The following is a 23,734-nucleotide window of genomic DNA, read 5'->3' as shown; positions in this document are numbered from 1 at the left end:
CTACGCGGCCCACGAGGTTCCAATTACGAGGGTTGAATTCTACGCCCGCATTACAGTATTCTACCTTTCTGCTTCGTATCAAGTATAATACATGAGATTTTACTTCAAATGTCCATTAAGATATTTACTATTATATTATTTTATAATCACTTATTGGTGTCTTAGCAATCTAATATTGGCCGTTCATGTAAAGCACAGATACAGAGAATTCTATTGCACATTTCTACAAGGTGAATCCAACGCTTGTCTGAAAATCTTGTACTGAAATTTTGCATTCATATCAATGAAGTATCAACGGAAAAATATTATAGGACACTTTCAAGCGACATGTTCACGCTCGTGTTCAAAATAGGTAATCGGAGATGCTTGATTGCTTAGTTATCTCTGAAAGGACATTTTTCGTAGCGTTATCCAAATTATCACCTACCTGATGTATTCTTGCATACATTTTACAAGATGCTTGGGACAATAAGGAAAGTCTTGTGACTCATTCTGTTTAGGCCCCAGGATATTTTAGTCACTTTGTTCAAGATACATTACCAGATGTCTACTACAACTGGTGGACCAGTTTAGTGACATGCCTGGCTGCGCGATCTCAAAGCTTTCAATTTTCATGTCTTAGAACATCTAAGGCTATTGTAAGGTGGCAACGCCCTTGCACCTTACATGAGTCCATTTAACGTGACACTTAAGGTTTTGTTGGATTAATACTCTAAATTACGGTGTAGGAAATTTATGTGGAAACGAATCGGCAAGCGAGAATTCCGCGATTTTGTAATTATAAGATTTTGCGGAAAGGCAGTATGCGAGACAGAGCTCGGCTACCTCCACGCCTATCCGTCGAAGACCACAGCCTGACGGTATGAATGGTGAACTGGGGGATTTCTGTAATCCGTTTGGAGCGGCCGCAGCGGTCGCCAACCTCTGAGGGACGCGCGGCTGCAGGTGTTCAAGTGTTTACCAAAACAGAGCAGTGGATAGCTGGACGGGCTTTCCTGTGCGTGCATTCGCCTATGTCCCACTAATTTTATGCCTTCGTGTAACTCAAGTGGGGCAGGCTAGGCATTCCGAATAACAAACTTTCAATGCAAGAATCTGTGTTCACTACGACGGGGAATAGTGCCGGGAAAAACTCGAGTGGTCTCTTGGGAGCAAACTTCTAGTAAACTTGTTATTGACCACAGCTGTGGTTCTTCCCAGCCGGTGAGGGCGGAGTTCACTTGTGAAATTTTGTAGAAATAAAATAATTGTGGAAAAGAGTTCTACTCCCAGGCCGTACATTGATCAGCACTGGCAAACTGAGTATTTTGAGAGCTTCTACTGATGTGATTCGCTCGGTAAAAGTTGAGGTGAGAAAAGAAAGGTGAAGAGCGATCTTGCTGGATTCTCGGTAGAGGTCTTCCGTTCTGGGCTCTCGTACTGAGAGGACGTTAGCCAAGTCGTCTCCCCTCTTGGTCTTTCGTTCTGAGAGGACGTTAGCCGCGCCAGCTCATTGCTGACGGAAACATTGTCGCAATTAGAGAAGTTTACGGACAGCAGTCTGTTGTTCGAATACTGTAGGATTGTACTTTCCGAGACGCCACACGCCGATCGCACGACCGCGCCGTCGCCGTCGGAGTCCGCCGCTACAACAGGAATATTACGGTGAGATCGCTCCCGCTTCGGCCTGTGTTAGGAGTAACGTTAAATAGTTGGATCAATTGCAATTGTTGTTTCCACAGAGGTTTCACAGTACTTTGGAGTGTAGTGGTTCTTCGTATATATGTTATAAGAGATCGCGTTTTGGACCGATTTTAACACAGTTACTGCCAATGCCAGTTAGGAGGATAATTTGTAAATTGTGCATTGTGTTTTATTCAGCATTGATTTGAAGGTTATAATAAAATTATTGTGATACAGTAGAGCCTTTACTTTCAGTAGTTGATCCTGAATTCACCCTTTTGCTTTATTTTATTTTTGTGTATGTGTTTGATGTCATTGAACACCGTAAGTGTTCGTGATCGTTCATGTTTGGAAGTAAAAATAGATGCGATTTATCGTGAACACTACCACCGCAGATTAATTAGGGGTGACAGGGCCACATTTAAAGCTAGCGTTATCCATTTTTGCGTACAGTTCCACTCCCAATTTCTCTGTAAGTTGTTTGTCAGGGGCGAACACATGCAAAAATCGGACAAGGAGCGGGTGGGGTGTTACACTATTTCATATATATTACCGACATAACTGGCAAACCTGCGAGTTACTGACTTCTCTGCTAATGCAATGAGGCTTTGCGATTCACCAATAGTTCTCGGAAGGGAAGGCATGTATAATGAGTCTTTTCCAACGACAGGAAAAAAATCACTTAACACGAGATCAGGCGACCTTGGACGCCTTTGTGCAATACGAGATCGGTATGCATCTTATTACCGATTGATCATTGAAGTATCTCATTAATAGAAATGGTCTTAGGTGCATGTCAACCTGCCGGCAACAACAAAAATTCTGTAAACATCAAGTTACAGCAACTCAGTGCCTCAAGACTTAGGACGAAAGCTGCAGCAGCCGGACGGAAGAGCCATCCCACGAAATCGGCCTGACAGGAACACCCAGCCCTAGAGTAGCATCAGCCGCGAACTACACGATTATAAAAGGATATGAATGTGAGGTGGTGTAAGAATTCTTGTAAGTGTTTTTATTCATTTTTTTACTACCGAGGAAAGTATCTAATCATTCCCAATGAAAAACGCACAAAAAAGAAGTTCGATGATGCACCGACCTTTAGAAAATTGAAATCTTCGGCAATGAGACCTCCAACACATTCAGGTACGTGATTCCTGTAAATGAGGGAGCAAGCTAGCTGCAGCCGTTAGTCCTTTACCAGCAACAAGTGCCAACTTACAGCCGACGCGAACGCGAACGCGACCTTTCGTTTTTGATGAGTAAGTTTCTATCTTCATTTAAGTAGAAGGTACAGTCTTCTGAAATGAGACTAATATTTTTGAAACACTGTGTAGGTACAGTCATACAGGGTGTCCACATGAAATCTCACACGAGAGCAGGGTAAAACAGGCCATGTGGTTCAAACAGAGTTCCTCCAGATCTCTGTGACAATTGCTGCCATTGTAGTAAAATGGAACACCTACAGCCGTCCTTAATATGTTATTTATTATATGGCTATCAGTTTCGGCGTTTCAGTGCACCATCTTCAGGCCTTAACTGACGATGAGAGGGTTAACACCATCCGTACAGGTAGTCTGCAAAAACCAGTCACATACGTTGGTCAATGATGAATCGTGTGCACGAATGGTGTTAACCGCCTCAGCGTCAGTTAAGGCCTGAAGATGGTCCACTGAAGCGCCAAAGCTGGTAGCCATATAATGAATAACGTCTAAAGGACGGCTGTATGTGTTCTGTTTTATTATATAAGTCGGCGAAATCCCTCAGACCTCCAGTCACACGGACGGACATACAAAAGTGCTGCCTTTGGTCTGTTAATTCCCGGAACTACTGGGAGCCCTCAAGGCTGGAAGTTGTAGGTAAACATCACTAGCGGATGCATGTTGTTTTCCGTTCTATAACTTTATAAGATTTTCGCTGACTTTTCTCCGATGATGGCGCTGTTCGGAACAGACCTTTGAATGGAAACATTACCTAATAAGAAGCAGCTAAGTAATTGTTTGAATTAAGATTGTTTTTCAGTTTATTTCAGTGATGGTATGATTCGCATCATCTGAATTCTGACTTTACAACGCCAGGTTTTGTTCAGTTTTGCACTGTGGGGCAAAAACGGGTACACAAGTGGAGAAAAACCGGGTCAACCGTGGTTTAATGCAAGGTACTACATGGTGAAGTATCAGAATATGAGGCATTTGAAATGGTTCAAATGGCTCTAAGCACTATGCGACTTAACATCTGAGGTCATCAGTCCCCTAGACTTAGAAGTAATTAAACATGACTAACCTAAGGACATCACACACATTCATGCCCGAGGCAGGATTCGATCCTGCGACCGTGGCAGCAGCGTCGTTCCAGACTGAGGCGCCTAGAACCGCTCGGCCACAGCTACCGGCGAGGCATTTGAAGATCTCACTTCCCAAACTAATACACTCCAAACAAAGTTTCTCAGTGTTTCACAACGAAAAATTTCCAGAACCATAAGATGAATCGGAAGCTGTTTCGGGGGCTTTGGAAGTGAAATTAGTGGCATTGTTTGTGGTTGCTGGAACTTCGGGTAATGCATCATGATTTTCTGTGTCACCTAAGCTTCTAATGCCTCCTCCAAAGGTTCACTTGGAAGGAAGTGCAGAGAAATTCACCAGTAGGTAAAAGAGCAAATCAATGATAGTGACTATTGATCTCCTCTCCATATAAAAATGATTCTGAAGCTGAAGAGAAACCCAGAAAAGAGAAAGAAGAAAAGGATAAGTCAAAAAGAAGACTTTTATGGAGAAGAACCAAGAGGGCCAAGCTGTAAAGAAGTTGAAGAAACAAAAAATGAGATTTGGGAAAACTAGACAGGCTAAAAAGAATTTAAAAGCAAGATTCTTCGACTTTCAGGTGCATAAGAAGCAGTCGAAGCATGCATATTTTGTAAAAAGGTATATTCATACTCATTATTGAAGGGGGGATAGATCCAATGTATATCTTGTCGTAAATAAACTGGAAGCAGTCTTGATCACATTTTTTTTATTTACCACATTAAAAAAATTTATGCGATCAAGACTGCTTTCAGTTTACTTATAGTAGTTATAGATCGCTGTCTCCTATAATAAGAACTATGTTCGACCGAGCGAGGTGGCGCAGTGGTAGCACACTGGACTCGCATTCGGGAGGACGACGGTTCAATCCCGTCTCCAGCCATCCTGATTTAGGTTTTCCGTGATTTCCCTAAATCGTTTCAGGCAAATGCCGGGATGGTTCATTTAAAAGGGCACGGCCGATTTCCTTCCCAATCCTTCCCTAACCCGAGCTTGCGCTCCGTCTCTAATGACCTCGTTGTCGACGGGACGTTAAACACTAACCTAACTAAGAACTATGTTCTTTAAAGTATCTTGTCGTCCTTGGAGTCATGAACACTGTTCCAATGCTGAGGAAAAAGACAACTACTTCATCTCCGATTTCTTTTCTTGATTAAGTATGTTTCTGTTTTTTTATCAGGATCAAATATTGAGAACTTTGCCTATATTAATGACATATTTTGAAATTTGAAGTTCTTTGTTGAAAACAAGTTAGATTTGTGGCATCCTCTGATTCTGTTTTTAAGGACTTCTATTGTACCACACGAAATAACACTCGTCGGTACAAAGAAGGGTTGTTAGTTTTACTGTAGAAGGGGCAGAGATGATACTACAACATGTAAAACTTCACCTCACTTTAATACAATTTCATCAAGTCGAAGTAATTAACTTTCATAATTTTAGGTATCATCATCAGTGATATCCAGTTAAGTAAAATTAGTAATGAACAGTCCCGATCGCACAATCATTTACTGAAAATATGACCGACTTAGCCTCTAGTATAGGCCATCTTCAAATAATGCACTATAAAGATAAAACTGAAAGTACTGATTTACATAGGGAAGTAAGAAAACATTTTTAAAAAATATACATTAAAATGACGTATCGTTGCCCATCCAGCTGACGAAGATGACTCTTGGAACAGCTGTGCTGACCTTAGTCTGAAAACTGTTGCTGGTGGCCGAGCAGCAACGGGTTAAATAAAGTGAAAGAGGGCGACACGAGCCGCGTAACGTCCATGTCACCCTACAGGAAGCGATTTACAAGTCGTATGTTAAAATTTGAACATAATTTTTTTTAAAAAAATATACATTGGTTTAACTGTAAACGGCTAATAAACAGTAATTTCAATACTCTACGGATATTGTTAAGAACAGTTTTATAAACATTTAACATTAAGCCAAAGTGATAGGTTAAGCTATAAACCAGAACACCGTCTGGAGGCCACACTTAGTATCAATAAGACTCTGTTTCCATAGCAACTGCTATGTAATAATCAATTATTACTATTAAAAGAATGAGATATAAAATTACCATTAAATACACCAGTATTTAGATTAGTATAATTGTTTTGTTAAAAAATACTACAACGTAATACGAAAAGAAGAAGCTTCGTGGTATATGAGCGCCGTCTCGTTGCATCGGTTATAATGCCTAAGGACGCCGTTTCCAAGGAAATATCTCGGTTGAAATGGCTGTCGGTTGTCAAAGGTGTATTCGATGGACGCCGTGTGTTGCCTTGACGACTGTGATCGACACTCACGGCCAAAAATGAAAGAGAATGGCGTCGCTGATAGAAGTTGCGCCAGTGTCTTGAAATTTTGTAGCCAGTAGCAAGACGTCAATAGATGCTTGCAACAAAAATACAACTGATTACAATTAAGCTCAAGCCAAAATTGGAAGACACAAAAAATGTTTTCTCAGGAAGTAAAGTCGACATATAAAGCTGGGTTAAAATGCATCAGTTACAAAAATGAAATAAAAAGTTAAAATCATTGCTAAGGTGATAGATTTTATTTAATATTAGTCATGATACGGAAATCCCGTACAAGAATAGACAAATATTTGAGATGAAGTATAACTAGAAAAGCAGCTATCCTCTTTCTTACCCACAGATCTACTCCGCAAACTCCTCCGTGTTACATATGGTCCTCATGCCTCTCTGAATCCGTTCACCACTACCATCACCATCTCATCCAAGAAACCTCAGCCTCCTCGCTGTCCCCCACGCTCATTACCTTGGTCATGAAGCTTGGTCCGAAGATCACAGCAGAGGAAGTAGTTGCAGAACTCAATTCCAATCCTTCCATAAATATGTGCCCTGCCTGCCGTGCCTACAATGACCTTCCCTATGCGATTACTCTCAGAGTATACTCCCACTGTCCATCGCCTCCTCACGAAGTCCTCATCTACTACCGCTGTCACAAGGTGAAGCCCTCCAAATCCTCCACCCCGCCCCCTCAATTACACATATGCCAAAACCCCTCCTACATAACGACCACCTTACTACTGATTTTAAGAATGCTCCCACCTGTCCCCGCTATAAACAATACCACTCCCTTAAGCAATGTCCCAACCTAAGTTCCCTACCCTCTACCTACAGCACTTGCAATGATATTCACCTGAATGTACTGTGCCAAGTGCAAGGCCAAACCCTCACATGTCAAACGCGAATTAATTATTCCTGGCCATCCTATTGAGCATCCCATCCATCCTAACAACTTCCTCCATACACCCTCAACTAATGAGAAATTCATCCATTTCCTTACGACAGCCCTCCTAAATATCCAGCCCTTCCAACAATCCCACCTCCTTCAGCAAATCTCCGTTGCTGCCATCTCAGTATTCCACCTGAACGCCAAAGTCGCATACTCCCAGACGCAGGTGCACTTTGTTTCCACCCATCTCAACACACTCATATAAACCTCTTCATCTACGAGGGCAGTTCAATAAGTAATGCAACACATTTTTTTTCTCGGCCAATTTTGGTTGAAAAAACCGGAAATTTCTTGTGGAATATTTTCAAACATTCCCACTTCGTCTCGTATAGTTTCATTGACTTCCGACAGGTGGCAGCGCTGTACGGAGCTGTTAAAATGGCGTCTGTAACGGATGTGCGTTGCAAACAACGGGCAGTGATCGAGCTTCTTTTGGCGGAAAACCAGGGCATCTCAGATATTCATAGGCGCTTGCAGAATGTCTACGGTGATCTGGCAGTGGACAAAAGCACGGTGAGTCGTTGGGCAAAGCGTGTGTCATCATCGCCGCAAGGTCAAGCAAGACTGTCTGATCTCCCGCGTGCGAGCCGGCTGTGCACAGCTGTGACTCCTGCAATGGCGGAGCGTGCGAACACACTCGTTCGAGATGATCGACGGATCCATCAAACAACTCAGTGCTCAACTTGACATCTCTGTTGGTAGTGCTATCACAATTGTTCACCAGTTGGGATATTCAAAGGTTTGTTCCTGCTGGGTCCCTCGTTGTCTAACCGAACACCATAAAGCGCAAAGGAGAACCATCTGTGCGGAATTGCTTGCTCGTCATGTGGCTGAGGGTGACAATTTCATGTCAAAGATTGTTACAGGCGATGAAACATGGGTTCATCACTTCGAACCTGAAACAAAACGGCAATCAATGGAGTGGCGCCACACCCACTCCCCTACCAAGAAAAAGTTTAAAGCCTACCCTCAGCCGGTAAAGTCATGGTTACAGTCTTCTGGGACGCTGAAGGGGTTATTCTGTTCGATGTCCTTCCCCATGGTCAAACGATCAACTCTGAAGTGTATTGTGCTACTCTTCAGAAATTGAAGAAACGACTTCAGCGTGTTCGTAGGCACAAAAATCAGAACGAACTTCTCCTTCTTCATCACAACGCAAGACCTCACACAAGTCTTCGCACCTGAGAGGAGCTCACAAAACTTCAGTGGACTGTTCTTCCTCATGCACCCTACAGCCCCGATCTCGCACCGTCGGATTTCCACATGTTTGGCCCAATGAAGGACGCAATCCGTGGGACGCACTACGCGGATGATGAAGAAGTTATTGATGCAGTACGACGTTGGCTCCGACATCGACCAGTGGAATGGTACCGTGCAGGCATACAGGCCCTCATTTCAAGGTGGTGTAAGGCCGTAGCATTGAATGGAGATTACGTTGAAAAATAGTGTTGTGTAGCTAAAAGATTGGGGAATAACCTGGTGTATTTCAATGCTGAATAAAACAACCCCTGTTTCAGAAAAAAATTGTGTTGCATTACTTATTGAACTGCCCTCGTATATCCCCCACAACCTACTTCATAACCTCTCACGACAGCATGGCAGCACTACAGCAACTTATATAGCAACATCCGCTCCCTACCCACCAACCTTAGGTTAGTTAGGTTTAAGTAGTTCTAAGTTCTAGGGGACTGATGACCGCAGATGTTAAATCCCATAGTACTCAGAGCCATTTCAACCATTTGAAACATTCCTCTAAGCCCATTACACCACCAGTACCTCTCCCTGTATCCTCTACCACACTAATAATCCTCACCCCCTGGTCAGAGGTGGAGCAGCAATTGATCGTCACAGGAGAGTCCCCGCTCATCCACAAACCTTACTCAACAATCCCACTAAACACCTTATCCCCAGACTCTTCTTCCAAACCCTTCCTGTTACCTGTGCTACCACCTACATCCAACCAAATAATTCTATCCCCTATGATTTCCCCACCCTATCGACCATATCTTTCCTGCCTGTTTTGTTGCCACAGACCTCAACATCTGTAGTATATCCCCTGCAGAACTCCAGTGGTGGCGTTAGTTTACTCAATCCCTCCAAGATGACAATGTCCCCATTCCACAGCACACTTGTCCTGGAAGCCACACCACCCCCGACGCCATCGTAGCATCTTCCAGACTCCTAGCGTGCCTCACTGCAGAAGTCCTCGATAAAATTGTAAGTGACCACCTACCCATCCTTCTCACAATATCCTACACACTACCCTGTCCGCATGCACCTCATCCCAATCTATGTCGAAAAAGGCATCTTCCATCCCCATGACTTCTTCCTGACGATTTAAGACCAACACACTAAAATACTTTAGACTAACTTTTGAATGGCAACCAAGATGGAAGCCTCACATACTAAAACCCAACAAAAAGCACACAATAAACTAAAACTATTAACCGGCCACATTTTCGTCACTATCCTTAAACAATCCATGTAGACAGCATTATATTATTTATATTTCTCCCATTCACGCTACGTTTTTCAAATAATTCATGGTACATATCTTTCCTTTTCTTTTTTTTTTAGCATCTAAGTTAGCGTTAAGTTCTACTGGCTGAAAAGCGGATTATTTGTACCGCTGACAGCCCCCTTCCCCCCGCACAGCGTGCAAGTGGGGTGAGGTAAGATGAAATAACGATAATGAACATAAAAAAGCCCAATTGCAGCAGTTTTGCGACTGGGGTCATCACAGCTGTACCAAGAGTTATCATAGTCAACTGAATGGGTAACGATGCGTCATTTTAATGTATACTTTTTAACATGTTTTTTTAGTTCCCTGTGTAAATCAGCAGTTTTAATTTTTTCGGTGCATTATCTGAAGACAGACTACCAGTAGAGGCCGAAACCGGTCATATTTTCAATAAACGTCTGTGCGATCGAGACAGTTTTTTACTAATCATAATTTTGTTACAATCCGCATCCACAGGAATGTCATGAGTTTTTGTACTGCCACTGAACATTAACGTATCACTTGATACAGAACAAGATACTAGTCCCTTTACACAGAGAAACAAATGTGCACAGTCTATCACAATTATCACACTGTTATGTTTATTTGTAGTTTCGTCGTCAGACAGCAGCCTCACCTTGGCACCTGCCTCTTCATACGACACTGCAACTTCTATATCTTTTCATATGTTTTTTGCAGCAGAAGAACTTTTTTTTCCACTCATTTCCCACGTTTGTGGTAATTCCAGGTATTTTGTACCTAATGATGCTATTAATTTTAATGTCGATGTGGTTTATTTTAAACTGAAACACAATTAGTATCATATTGTTGATATACAGTCTATAAGAGATCTGAATAACCTTAATTTATGAAGCTATTGATCACTGATATTAAATTTCTTAAATTAAAAATTAAGATACCCAGTTTTATCCCACTGTCGCCTACTTGCGGTTTGCAGCATCGTGTAAAGTGACTCAAGATATTTTGTTCAAAAATTTAATACACTTCTATAAGAGATCCTTTTATAATCCGTAAAATTGTAGACGATAGTCTATCTCAAACCACATGCGCACAACCACGTCTGGGGTGATGGATGCTATTGCATCCAAAGTTCTCCTGCGGGCCGGCTGCAGTGGCCGAGCGGTCCTAGGCGCTGCAGTCTGGAACCGCGCGACCACTACGGTCACAGGTTCGAATCCTGCCTCGGGCATGGATGTGTATGATGTCCTTAGGGTAGTTAGGTTTAAGTAGTTCTCAGTTCTAGGGGACTGATGACCTCAGAAGTTAAGTCCTATAGTGCTCAGAGCCATTTGAACCATTTGAACCACTGGGAAAATGCTGAGAGTCAGAGGCTGTTGAACTCGGTTCAAAAGAGAACGCGGAAATGACAACAAGGAAAGGCTGGTAGAGATTCGTACGTCTGTGAAAAGATCTATGTGTAAAGCATGCAGGCCAGCCGCAGTGGCCATGCGGTTATAGGCGCTTCAGTCTGGAACCGCGCGACCGCTACGGTCGCAGGTTCGAATCCTGCCTCGGGCATGGATGTGTGTGATGTCCTTAGGTTAGTTAGGTTTAAGTAGTTCTAAGTTCTAGGGGACTGATGACCACAGATGTTAAGTCCCATACTGCTCAGAGCCATTTTTTTGAGCTCTACCATTAGATGTGCGTTTTCTGTCAAAACCTGTGTGGTTTCCATGAGCAATGAAAAGAGCGGAAATGATGTTTATGTTGATCTCTAGTCCAATTTTCTGTACTGGTTGCGGAACTCTCGGAACCGAGGTGATGCAAAACTTCTGTGAAGACAGTATGTCTAACAGTTCCTCTTTAATTGCATTTGGAAGTAATGGGCGTTTCGTGTGGATACCCTGTATTGTAAAACTATATGAAAAGAAACAAACATGTAACATCGGTACCAAGAGAAGCGGATGTAGGACATATCAGTTGGAAATATTCTGCGATACTGCAGCACATCCACAACATTCATTTCAGCTACCCACATTTTGGTCCACGAAAATGTTATGTTCTTCGAACGACTTGTTACTTTAACAATATGGAAAAGAGAATTCGAAGAGTCTTGTCTATTTGTAAACTTTATCAAAAGGCGAAACCATCTACTATCTCACATCGTGCTTCGTTGTTTCCTATCATTCCTTCTAAATTAAAAGAATTTGCTGCTGTTGATCTCTCGGGACCCCTTGTCAGAACATCGAATGGATTTTCGTATGTTCTAGTCGCTGTTGAACTTACTTCAAAATTCGTTTCTTTCACTCCGTTACGTAAAGCCACTGGACGGTCGGTATCCAACGCCTTTGTTAAAAATTTCTTACGTGAAGTTGGACACGTTAGTAAAGTCATTTCAGATAACGGACCGCAATTCACATCTGCTGTTTCGTCACGCATGCTTCGGAACCATAATATCAAACCTGTTTTTATTTCATTGTACTCACCACATTGTAACCCATCTGAACGGATTATGAAAGAAATCAATAAGCTTTGCAGACTTTATTGTCACAGAAAGCATCAGCATTGGGACAGATATTTACACTTACTTCAAAACGTGCTGAATGAAATGCCTCATGACTCCACTGCTTTACCACCTATTCTTGTACTGAAGAATGAAGAACCACCGAACAGAATCAGACAGCTTGTACCTTTCCCGAATGCACGTAAACTTCGACACAAAGACATAATTGATTTGGCTATTAAAAATATAAAATCTGCAGCAGACAAAAGGAGAAAACTACACGGTAAAGCAAATGCAAAGAAATTATATATTGGTTATAAAGTTCTTATTAAAGCTCATTCATTGTCACATAAGAAGAAACACTTGAGTCACAAACTCTTTCTGATTTACAATGGACCTTACAGAATCCGACGTATACCACATGATAATTGCATTGAAGCTGAAACTCTGCGTACTAGGAAGAGTAAAGGATTGCACCACATTTCACATGTAAAACCGTTTATTGAAAGATAATCTGCTTTTTAACTTTGTCTTTGCCATAAAACTTTTCACTTCACATTTCTTGTATGCTTTGTCAGACTTATAAATTGTTAACATGCAACAATGTTTGAAGTTAAATATCCAGTCAAGAACCTAGGGAACTTATTTAGACAGGTAATTACAAATGCACTGCTATATTGAATAGAGGACACAGTGTTATTGTGTGTGTACATTCTTGCTTGTTAGTTGCACGATTACGTAACGACTATAAGGCTTACATACTTAGTACATACACAGGTACTGCTAATCAGATTTTAATGTAACATTTTGGTTTACTTGAAAATACATTCTGGAGTTAAAGTACTTTCTGAGAGATACCAGATGACACAGTGGTTAGTTTATGTGACAGCAACACGATTATATCACGACGCTACTAATGAGTGACAATTTACATTGTTGCTTTTGCGGTGTATCTGTTTTATATCCGCACAGTTTTTCTGTATTATTCTTGAAAGTAAAACATGTTTTAGTAGTAACTTTTGTGGTATAGCTACAATGAGAGAGCCTTTTCTGTAGCACAACAATACGTTACAGCACAGTACTTTCTTCATCACGGCAATAAGCGTAATAACTAAGATATCTATACGCAAAGCATTTCACTTTTGTTTATGAGGACGTGAGTACATTGACTTCAGCAGAACTTTGCTTACAGAGGACGATAACTACGACAGTTCCACAGAATTATCTTACAGCAAGATGCACATTTAGCACTACATGACACGCATTTAAGTGATTAATTTTGTACTTAAAACATTTATTTTTAAATATTTTTGAATTGCAATGACACGAAGGTTTCCCGTGATACATAATTGCTGTAATCTGTAACACCTGAGGGAATAATTACATTAATCCTCAGGGGGATACACGCTTACTTTGTGTACCATGTGTGTGGCAAGCACAAGGAGCCCTAGCTAATATGGTATTTGCTTATACAACTTTACGCATCGGTACCATATTTCCCCAACACAAAATACACAGCTGCCTGATTATTTAACAGAGAAACAAGCATTCTTTTTACTACATCAGTGACATGTTTAAGCAATTACACAGTTGGATAACTTCACACTTATGAAACTGTATTTTGTCTGTACTTTGTGAACTCCATATTTTTTCAGAACCATTGTGATACTACGAGGGCTTTGAATGATGTATTTGGCATGAGATCATGATTTTTAAAGTACGTTTGAGGTAGATGACACAATTGAAATGAGCAGAGAATATTTTTTATGGTTTGAAATTATTGCAGAAAGCTACGACGATTTTAAGATTTGACTGAGCTTTTATGATGTAATTATTACGATGACAATGTGCATTATGCTGTTGAGGTATGTTTATGATCAATAAGCTGATGCTATATGAGGAATGCGATTACGTGTTTATATGTATATGAATAATGAATAGAAGTCCATGCGTGAATGTATCACAACGCCGGCGAAAATTTTTTGGACACTGTTATATTCATAGGATTTTGTTTCTACACATTTACAAAGCAAATTCTCGACCTACGAAATTTTTTTTATGAGACTGTCACTATAGTGCAAACTGGTGTTGTAAATATTTCGGTTAGAAAACTAAGTGACCTTGACGTAATGCATTATGGGCGACCAGCTGTGCGAGTCGCCTGGAGAAAAGGCCATTAGGTAGAAAAAAAGAGAGACCATTAACCTCGCTATTGACATTCCTTTGTAGAAAGCATCGCAAATACGACACGCTCGAACTTGAAAACATATGATTACACTGTGGAGCTCTTAATTTATGATATTTACTAAAATGCCTAATGAAATGATGAGAAACATTTTACATCTATTGTCTTTCTAGTTGAGAGATTGCTCATTTTGTTTAATATCTAGTTTCTAGCTGCACTGCAGCATTGGTTCAAATAAAATTTTATAGATGTACTAATATAAATATTTTATGCCTACAGATCCAGTAAATAATAACTTTATGATGTACTTAAAAAAAACGAAGGAGCACAAAAAGACATTTCCCTTCATAGGAATTGCATACAGAATTTTCTTTTCATGTACTTGGTAATTTTTGGTAGAATAACTTCATGTGGTGCACCACTTTAATTACATAGACATTAAGATGTGAATATACATTTCCCTTATCTGTCCGACTGAAGGAAACATCGAAGCAACTCAGTAACCAGCTGCTATATTTGTGCCAGCTGCTGTGGGCGAGTGGTTCTAGGCGCTTCAGTCCGGAACCGTGCGACTGCTACGGTCGCAGGTTCGAATCCTGCCTCGACCATGGATCTGTGTGATGTCCTTAGGTTAGTTAGGTTTAAGTAGTTCTAAGTTCTAGGGGACTGATGACCTCAAATGTTAAGTCCCATAGTGCTCAGAGCCATTTGAACCATTCGAACGACCAATGCTTTGCGGCACAATCAATGCGGCTTGTTTGTTGTTCATTTTTGCCTATGGTGCGTGTAGGATGTTCTGGATAATTTGTAGGTATTCAGACTGCTGGTTTGCTGAGGTCTTTTTTGCAGGGTCCCTCTATTCCGTATTTTCTATTATTATTGCTTGTAGGTTCTTCCTTGCTTGTTCGGAAACGTCAATTCCTAACGTTTTGCAGTATCCTAACTACAACTGATAGGAATCTGATTTAATCTGATTTGTACAGAGTTCGTTCAGATACGTTAGCTACGTGATACACAAAAATAGTGTTCTATTTAGAAAGACTTATAACTCGTTGGTGTAATTCTATGGAAACTGAGTAAAAAAAACGATACAACTAACTCCGCAGAAAGAGTAACGCCTTTCTTACATTAAGCTATCTAAATAAGTATTGCTTTCACATATTATTTTGTAACTGTAAAGAAAGCACCTTCATGTGAAACATCGTATACGTGGACGCAGACATAGAGGTTGATGAAAAGAGAGTCATTTCGATACGCGTGTTTACGTAACACTGACTGTAACTTTAAATGAGTCGAAAGCAGTTACGTATAAGGTTTACAACAGCTGAGCTATTCCTATCTGTAGTTGCCCAGCTGCGGAAAAGATGAACCTGCAGGACAGGAGAAGAACGCGGAAGAAGCGACGGGGGGAGAGAGTGCTCTGCTCGCGGACCTCCCAAGTCGGCGCCGAGTGGGGCCGCGGCTACTGTCGTGCGCGTCCACGCTGACCTCTGGTCGGGGAGGGCGCTGCTTCGTTGCCTCGGGAGGACTAAATTGCTGTGGGGAGGTCGGATGGTGCCAGCTCCAGCGTGACCTGCGCCTTCTAGTAGTCGTTACCCCAGGGTGCAGCACAGGTAACACTGGTTTGACGTCTACATGTACGTCTGCTGCTAAGACAGGCCACTCCAAACACATCCTAAATAAATAAATATATCGAGTTTCGGTTTTGCAAAGAACCAGCGGACAACTTGCTGCATTTCCTTGCATTCGCAAGTAATTTTTATCGTCCACAGTCGCCGTATTATGTCACCTACTTCTAATGGGAGTACATTTTTTTTCCTAAGGCATTTAAAAGAAGATTCTAAGACAACTCAGTGACATAATATGTATGGGACTTGATAGAACAGTATCAATATAGCAGTGCTGCAAGGTACTGTCCTGCCGTCAGGAAAAGAGGTTCAATAAACGTCCGTCCTATTATTCCATATGTAAGCAAACACATAGATCGTGTACAGGTCATGTGTTTATTATCACATCTGTCACAGCAAGAGATCGAAATATTGACCTTGAGCATTGATACACGCCATAAACTAGTTTTCGAGAAATAATACTGTACCTTATATTTCGTTTGGAGTTAACGGCGGCATGTTCCGTGTTATCAGGCATTTAATGGCTTCGGCAGCTCTTGCTATTCCCTAAGACATCATGGTTTAATTTTCGCTACAGACAAAAGTATAGAAGTGTTAAGTTTGTTGAGTATGCAAATCATTTTGCATTTCCTGAACAATCAATCCAATTATCTCCAAATGTTCTGTTAATAGTGTCTGTCGTCAATGCTGAATGGGAAGGACATCCATCGTATTGGAACTGCACTGATTCCCTTACGGATGTCTTCCAATAACTACGGCCGTAGCATATCTCAGCAACTCGAGATACTTGAACGTATTTATATTCCCTCTAGTAAAACAAGGACCAATAATGTGGATCTTGAAAACATGCACAGAACTTTGGTAATGCAAGAGGGATGTTTTTATCTTCTTTGATCCAGCGTAGATTTTCATCTGACGATAACTGCATATGGTAGAGATTTACTTCCCTGCAGTTTTTAGATGATGTTTCTTCCTGAAACAAAATGTAGCATGGATAAGCATCATCACTTCGCACTGTTCGTAGATAACATTTGGGGTTTTGTAGCCGGATTTGGGAGTCACTGCCAGGATGGTGCAGGTGCAGCGAAATGTGAAGAGGATAATATGCGATGGTTCAAAAATGGTTCAAATGACTCTGAGCACTATGGGACTTAACATCTGAGGGCATCAGTCCCCTAGAACTTAGAACTACTTAAACCTAACTAACCTAAGGACATGACACACATCCATGCCCGAGGCAGGATTCGAACCTGCGACCGTAGCGGTCGCGTGGTTCCAACTCAAGCGCCTAGAAACGCTCGGCCACCCCGGCATATGCGATGGAATGTAGTGTTCGCAGAACACTCATTTGATTAATACCTCTCGTACTTCCGAGACACGTCTTAGTGATATTGCTACTGCTGCTAAAATTTTAGATCCATTTCTCTCATCAGGTGCTCTTCTTCACCTTTGTGTATTTTATGCTTCATGCTTCCAGTTCCTAAGACTTCTTTACAACGTTTGCAAAGAAAGAACATGAGTGCTTGGCATAATCTAGGTACTCTTCAGCATACAATCGCAATGCTTCTCTAATAGTCTGGCGAAATTCGCTATAAAAATGTTTGCTTTTACGACTGAGATATACAAATGAGAACGTGTCAGCGTTTTGCGAGCAAGTTATGTAATTCCTACAACATCAGAACACAGACAGATGGGCTTCAAGTGCACAGGTACACACAATAACTCTATCTGAGTTTTATATTTTCTTACATTGGGTATAGTAGGGCAGACGTTAGTAGTGGGACAAAGTGGTTTCTGGGACTCTTTCGATACAAACTGATGTAAAATTAAATATGTAAATTAATTAGTTGATCAACTAATTACTCCTCATCTGCTGATGATATCATGAGCTATCCCCAGCTGACATGTGGTCCCCCCTTCAGGGAACTCACGGGCTCCTCACCTCCCCATCCCCTCCCATGATGTAATACAATATGGCAGCCCAGGAAAAATGGCGGAAAATTCAAATTTATTGGGGAATACCAAATTTTGTATGTTGTACCAACTGATCTAGTTCAAAATCTGATCACCAGGGGGCGCTGTTATATATTCCCTTTCCCACCTCTCCCCTCCCCACTCCCACCTGGAAATTGGCTGAAAAACGACTCAGTCTGTGCTGGGCTGCTGGATAGGACAGACATAAGTCTTTGTCATTTTGTACACAGTGCAGAATACCGTTTGTTTACACAATATCAGATGTCATTGATTGGCCATGTGTGTGGGAGTCATGGAGTATTCTTGCATTCATGAGGTAAAATTGGAGATTGAAAGGTGTCCCTGCATTGTCTTTGACCAACCCTCCCTTCAACACCGTCGTTAATTTAATTTGCAACTTCCTAGAAGTAGGAGGGTACTACATTCCACATCTCATGAAGGAACACAGTAATCTGAGTTCATAACTGCGGTTCGGCAAATATTGTTCTGCATCGATCTTATTCATGGCACCCATCCAGGTGCATAAGATCTCTCCAGATGTGTACACGCCAAGGATGTTAGATCCCATTACCAGTGTACTATAGATATGGGAATACTGCAGTGACATAACAGACACCTAAGAAGAAGAAATATGTAGTTTACGCATGATGGAGTTCCAGATGCACAGAATTTGAAGCATTTTACGTAGATCAATTGCACTATCACTTCTGATGTATTGTTTTAGTGTGTGGAGTCAGTACCGAGATGGTATTGGCAAGAGAGAAATGATTGCAGAACATAAACACTTGCACTCCTAAGGCTACACAGTTCTGCACTTAAACACACTGAAATGTTTAAGTATGCGGTTTCTGAAATTTTAGCCATGCAGAATACAATGCTCTTAACATTCTGATGCAGGAAATATAATATGTCCAACAACATCGACATATACCCACCCTGAAAGTTTTTGTCCCACTCAGTATGGTGACAAACACTGAGGTGATAAAACTTCCTCCTTCTACACAAAAAAAGTGCAGATCCCTTGTGACACAGGCACAATGCACTGTATGGAAGTGTATAGTGTCCAGTGCCCAAATGTAATTACAGTTCAGAAATTATGCTATGTTTGTATTAGACCTATAAAGTAATCGCCAGTAATGCAGAATATGTCTGATGAGGAATCAGACAAATGCATAACAGCGATGTTTACTCGTGAAATTACATATAATACTGCACTAACTCCGCAAACAGAACAACTGTCAAGCAAATGTACACACACATATGGTTTGCAGTACCTCACAAACCTCTGTCAGTGACTTCGAAAAGAAGTTTGAATCATTTTACGTAAATCACTTGTGCTAACAATTCTGAAGTATTGATCCAGTATTTGGTGTCCTTACCAAGAAGATACTGAAAAGAGAGAAATGATCATGGAACATAAACACATTTCGAGGGCTACACGGTTCTGTACTAAAAACATATTATAATGCTAGAGCTGTGCAGTTTCCGACCTAGTAGTCATGTGAAATGCAAAGCTGTTAATATTCCAATGTAAGAAATATATTTCCAGCACATGGTACACATTCTCCCTGCAGATTTGTCTGCAATAAACTATCATGACAAACTTTTATGTAATAAAACAACTACCTTGGACACCAAAGGAAATTTCGCTTCTTTGTAACACAAACGCTAGATAGCTTTCCAGAGGTGTATGAGACCTGCTGCTTACGAGGTTCAAGCCCAATTATGGTTCAGAAATTATGATATATTCGCAATAGGCCCATAAAATGATCGTTGGCAGTTGAAAATGCACACAAAAAATAGTGACATCTTATGAGGAAACAAGCACCACGATTTGTAGCCAGAGGAGCTGTAGCAGCCTTAAAATGGTCTATCAGCGCCCTGGTAACCTTCCTGTTCCAACAGAAGTCATGGTGAGATTTTAGGTTGTATGGCTCATGTGTGGGACAACATTGCCATTTCGTCTTGACACCATGTCTCTAGAATGCCTCCTCTCTCCACTATTGAGGTGTGTATGTGTAGCATGAGTCCACTCCCTCCTTCACAACATGCAATTTCATTGATTTCACTCTGTACTCATTTCATGGTACTTTTTCTCTAATTTTATGTATTCTCAGCCAAGTTCTTTAATATTACTAGGTTTCTCGTGATTTTCTCGAATATTACCGATTTTATATCATTTTTCATATCTTTTCGACAGTTTCCCATATGCATATGGTCGTATTGCTGACATATCTATCTGTTGTTTGACTATGAGAATATTTGCACATATTACACACCAACTGACTAAAAAATATTGTAAGACTTCCCCTCTCCCACATGCATGCATTTTGGATAGGACGATGATGGAATGTACAATAACAGTTGCTTCATTCCTATATGAGGCTCAATGTGTAGTTCATATGATGGATGTATTGGAGGTCGATATCTGGAAATAGTTTTTCCTACTGTTCTTTCCCATCAGAGAACGTGTCAGCAGAATCGTGTAGTGCTGTACTTGATGGAAACTCTGTGGTATCGATAGATGCGATGCCACGACGTAGGTACAACTTCTTAGGTCGGCACTACAACACCGACACCAACGACAGCGCCCTCTAGCCGGCGCTGTGCAGCTCTATGAGTGCCACTCCAGATTCTACCCATATGATTCTGAGCCGACGACCAAGAAACTTATCTTCTACTTCATAGGGGGCTAGACATTACAGACTTTGTTACTTCAGTTACTTCAAGGATAGTTTATCCAACTACTAGTAGCTGTTAGCATTGATACCTGTACGGTTTCGCACCTACATGCTCATCTGTATGCAAAGTTGAGTAATACCATTATTTGTATATGTTCATACACCAGTAAAAGAGCTTTATCCTATATGCAGTACCGAGACTTTTACCTCGCCTGCTCCTATCTGCTTCCTACATCTGGCCTACCCTTCAGTTTACAGGAGCAGACCCACGCGCTGCTTTCCAGGTGGGATACAAAAAACTCAAAGACGGGAAACAGTTCCGTATGTTCATCTAACATCCATTCCATCGTGTAGGGGTCTGAAACAGGGATCTGACATGTGTACAGAGTTGATTTCTGTTGCTGATCAGATTTCTTTCCATAGGTATATGTTCTTATTGCTTATCAAATGTGCTTCATTATTTCTGTTTGTACCTTACAACTCTAATACATACCTACAACCCTGACAGGCCATCCACAAACTATAGCTTTCAGGTATTTATTTTTATTACCCCAGTAATAACTTATTCATTAGTTGGAGTGTGTCAACTGGAGTAACGTCTTGCGTCATAAAAGTTTCCCTTCTCTACCTACAGAGTGCGTCTCCCCAGCAGTGTCATTTATGAATGACCCAGTTAGCAAGTTATGTGTCCGAACTGCAACCATCCACCACTGACAGTTCTACACACATACACATAGAACTCTGCATACATATTAACGATTGCGAAGCCTCGATTTCAACTATTTGTACGTTATTTTCGAGAGAGCTACAGCTTTGCTAATACCGAAATACTATTTGCAAAAAGGTTCTGCAACAGGTGTAAGTACATTTAAATTCATCCTGATAATTCGCATAACATTTTGGATGTAATTTATATAGCAAATATTTGTAACAAGATTGTCTACATTCTCCTATAATAAGAACAATGTGGATGGATCCCATGCCCCAACGTAGGCCTGAATTAGTGTTCGAGTGTGGGGCGAGAGGAGCGAAGGAGAGGAGGGGGTGAAGTGAATACACAAAATTAGATATTCCCACCAATAAATCTGAATTTCCCACAATACTTTCGCATGTCGCCATCTTGGATTATGTCATGGGAGGGGGAGGGGAGGGAACTGGGAGTTCCCTGAGTGGGACCACATGCTGGCTGGGGAAAGCCATGATGTCTCTGTGTGGGGAGCATGGGGGCTATGTAAGTAGGCTGTTTAGGTTTTTTTATTGGTAACGCCACGTAGCGCTCTGAACAGCGCGTAGCGTTCCACAGTTGGTGAGCCGCCAGCAGTGGTGGATGTTGGGAGAGAAATGGAGGAATTTTGAGAGCGGATGATCTGGACGTGTGTCCATAAGAAACAGTACATTTGTAAGAATGGATGTCATGAACTGCTATATATATTATGACTTTTGAACACTATTAAGGTAAATACATTGTTTGTTCTCTATCAAAACTTTTCATTTGCTAACTATGCGTATCAGTAGTTAGTGCCTTCAGTAGTTAGAATCTTTTATTTAGGTGGCAGTAGTGGCGCTCGCTGTATTGCAGTAGTTAGAGTAATGAAGATTTTTCTGAGGTAAGTGATTCATGAAAGCTATAGGTTAATGTTAGTCAGGGCCAATCTTTTGTAGGGATTACTGAAAGTCAGATTACGTTGCGCTAAACAGAGAATATTGTGTGTCAGTTTCAGCACAGTCATGTATAATTTTTCTAAGGGGACGTTTCATATGTCGACTCTCAGCTGAGGATACCTCACTGGAATCTTCTGATTTTTTTCTTGTAGTTTGTGTAATTAGTGTAGCTATTGTTTATTGCTAGTGCGTAATTATAGAGAGAATTTCCTTTGTAGTTGTAGTTTTTCATTGTTCTACAGTACAACAGTTGTGGCATGCATGTAGATTTGCACCAAGTATTGCGCAGCTGCACTATCAATTAACGAGATTTATTTTCAGTGCTATGTTAATGTTTTTTTTTTTATTTTGCTCTTCAAATTGTGCTTTTCTGTGTTGTCGTGTGAAATATTGTGACAATAATGGCATGTGAAAAACGTAATACTAGGCTCCAAAGTAAACTGAGAAATGACAGTGAAGACGAAAGCAGTGTGTTAGCGCCACCATGTAATGAATTAACTAATGTTCAAAGTAGTAATTTGGTAATTGTGCATAGGGAAATGGAGCGGGCTGCAAATAATGGTGTAGGCAGTGAAACAATTAGTGAACAGGGAAGCATTATCGATCGATCGGTCGGCAACAGTTCGCCTCAGGAATCCGAAAGGACAAGACACAATCTTGCAAATACTGTAGATTCACATTTTGCGTCTTCACCGTTTTCTCAAATAAGTCGAGACACATTTTCTGCTCGTCAAAATGTGAATGTTGCCGGTGCAAATGCACTGCCGAAAAGCATAGAGGAACAGAGTCCATACACTAATACATTATTATTGCAATTAATGCAACAAATGAAACAAAATCAGAGAGAAACAAAGCAACAGTTAGACACAATGGAACAAAATCTTCAAAAGTTAGACACAATGGAACAACACCAGAGACAAACACAGTAACAGTTAGACGCAATGGAACAAAATCTTCACACCACGCTTGAACAAACACGTGAAGATTTAACTACTGAGTTACATAAAATCGAATCGAAATGTCAAAAAGTCTGTAATGAGGTAAAAACACAAATTTGTGAGCATTTCCAACCTATTTTTTCGTGGCATGAAAATATATTACAGTATCACGAAGCAGCCATAAAAGAACTGCAAACTATTGTTCATGAAAATCATGACACCTTGCAAGCTAAAATTGACTCAGTTGCATCTACCCATTTGGTTACGCAACTTGCAAAAACTCAGGAAAACTTAAAGGACACAGTAGATACGATTTCAACTCAAATGGACACTCTGAAACTTGGTTCAGAAAAACACACTGAGGAAATAAATTCACTATCGGAGAAAGTTCACTAACTTATCTACAAGGGTGGATGATGATCTGAGTGACACAAGACCTGTAGCCTTCACTGACACAGAAGAGTATGAACAAATTAAGAAATTCAA

Source organism: Schistocerca nitens, chromosome 4, assembly GCF_023898315.1.
Source record: "Schistocerca nitens isolate TAMUIC-IGC-003100 chromosome 4, iqSchNite1.1, whole genome shotgun sequence".
Taxonomy (NCBI): domain Eukaryota; kingdom Metazoa; phylum Arthropoda; class Insecta; order Orthoptera; family Acrididae; genus Schistocerca; species Schistocerca nitens.
This window is presented reverse-complemented; position numbering follows the sequence as displayed.